Source organism: Conger conger, chromosome 19 (assembly GCF_963514075.1).
Source record: "Conger conger chromosome 19, fConCon1.1, whole genome shotgun sequence".
Taxonomy (NCBI): Eukaryota; Metazoa; Chordata; class Actinopteri; order Anguilliformes; family Congridae; genus Conger; species Conger conger.
The window spans coordinates 21,345,945-21,348,444 of record NC_083778.1 but is presented as its reverse complement, the minus strand read 5'-3'; the positions used below and the strand labels follow the sequence as shown (position 1 = coordinate 21,348,444).

General features: G+C 50.7%; 1 protein-coding gene across 4 annotated transcripts in view; it reads left to right on the top strand.

Moving 5' to 3' along the window:
- The window catches only part of LOC133118818 (metabotropic glutamate receptor 8-like), a 110,945-nt gene that overhangs the window by 68,156 nt on the left and 40,289 nt on the right, over positions 1–2,500 (top strand). The window lies entirely within an intron of this gene.

Below are 2,500 nucleotides of genomic sequence, written 5' to 3'. Positions count from 1 at the left end.
TCTCACACACACTCACACACAGTCACACTCACACACAGTCACACACACACACACTCACACACCGAGTCACACACACACACACACACACACTCACACTCACACACCCACAGTCACACACACACACATACGCACACACCGTTCTGATAGCTCCACACACACTACACACAGAAGCAGTGTGAAGTTCATTGGCAGGGCATTGTCGTCTCCCCCGGAGCTGAATCCCACCCCTCTGCCCCCCCACTGCGCTCCACAGCGCAGCTCTGCAGGGTTCTGACAGCTGATGCTGAGTCTCTTTCCTCTTTTAGCTCCACGTGTACTGCAGCCTGCAGCCCGGGGACTCTCGCGCCCACGCCCCCCTCCCCCCCCCTCAGGGACACCCGCCCCCCCCTCAGGGACCCCCGCCCCCCCCCCCCCCCCCCCTCAGGGACCCCCGCGTTGTCATCTTCCCTCCGCCCGGAGATCAGTGGAGGATCGCTGCGTCACACGACGGAGCCGCCCGACTCGCTCCCGACAGCGTGCTTCCCACAATGCACTCTGTCTGCAGACGAAGCGCACCGCGCCCGTCCCCCGCTCTGTCAGACAGCGGCTCCGTTTAAACTCAGAACACCGCCGTCTGCGTCTCCCTGCCGTCTCCACGGCGAGGTCCCGCACCCACTGACTCTGAATTCACTTCCTCCTCCATTTACTCAACCCTTCATAACTACACCAACTACCTGTGTATTTTCACAGGTATTTTCATCCACTTCCTGGAAAAACGATTTGAGTTTAGATGTCATTGTGGACCAGTGGGCGGCGATCAAATGTCGGTCAGTTTTCCCCTCCAATCAAAATCCTTTCAAGCCAGTGGCGCGTGAAAAGACACTGCTCCTCATTTGACATCTATGACGCCCTTCAAAATTCTCTTCAAAAGTACTCTTCAATCATATTGGGGAAGCAGCTGCTGCTCTAACGTCCGTTCCACGCTGTCTTTAAACATTTCTCCTGCCCACATATGGCCTGGGAAACACAACGTCCACATCTCCGGCAGCTGAAAGTTCCCAAACTGCAAGCCTGCAGAACTGGAGAGGACACTTTTTTGCGGGGATTGTTTTTGGAGGAGCGCGACTGTTTTGCAAACCCTGAGATTTCACCGGCGTTATGAATGCGCTTCACCCCTGCACTGTCCGCTCCCGGTGTTCTGAGGTGAGCCTTTCCCCCGCTCCCCGGTCCAGGGTATTTTGGGAGAGGTAACGGGGTAAATTACCATCTAAAGTTTCCCGGTTTTTGTCGGGAAAGGGGGAAAGTAGCGGACTGCACGGTGTGTGTGTGTGTCTCTCCTGCGTCAGCAGAGTGTGTGTGTGTGTGTGTGTGGGTATGGCACTGTCTCTGACCCTGCTTCTGTTTCATAACAGGATCTGAAAGATGAGAGTGTTTGGGCTGAGCTGGCTCTTTCTGTGTCCGATCTGCGAGCAGCCAGCTGCACTGTCAGTAAACACACACTCCAGAGGGGAGGAGGATACCGACCCGGTGCCGGTCTCTTGGGTTATTTTCTCCGCACGACAGGAAGTGAGCAGGTCTCTAACCCTGGTCCTGGAGAGCTGCAGGGTGTGCTGGCTTTTGTTGTTACTCTGCACTTAATTAATCCATCAGAGCGGTTGATTACACAGTTAGCTCACCTCACGTGGTGACCTGGTTATCAACAGGGTGCTGATTTTAAGGTGAAAACAGAAAACAGAAACCAGCAGAGCCAGTAGCTCTCCAGGACCAGGGCTGGGGACCACTGCAGGAGTGCTTTTCAGTGGCTGGTAACAATAGTGACAAGTAGTAGTCATTAGCTAATGTTAAAGTACTCATATCGATAACTTTTACCTAATGTTACATTTCTTAACTATAACTACCATGCTGGTTAATGTAACACATTACCTCAGCTATCTTTTAGCTAACTAACATAACTGCCTTTTCAACTCTACCTTAGTCCTCCCTCCTGATTTCCCCCGCCCCCTTTGTGATATCCCTATCCCTCTTGTCTAACCCCCCCCCCCCAAAAAAAAGAAGTGCACTTATGATGACTATATGTTTAAAAACAGCACTTCCTTTGTATTTTCCTAGTTATGGATGTGATGCTTTGACTTGTGAAGAACCTGTGCCTATGCCTTTGACTTGTGAAGAACCTAAAAGCGTCTGCCAAATGACTAAAATGTAAATGTAAAAAATGTAATATTATCTTAGCTGCTAGCATTATAGCATCATAATGCAATGGGTGGTGTAGTGGTGTTTAGTGAGTGGTGTTCAGTGGGTAGTGTAATGTTGAGTGCTCAGTATTGCAGTGGGTAGTGTAGTGGTGTTTAGTGAGTGGTGTTCAGTGGGTAGTGTAATGTTCAGTGCTCAGTATTGCAGTGGGTAGTGTTCAGTGGGTTTTGTATTTTTGCTGGGTTTTCGGATGCTCTGCTTGTTACTGAGGGCAGATTTGTAGTCTCTACTGATGGATGGATTTGCATATTTCCTTTAATAAAACACGGTT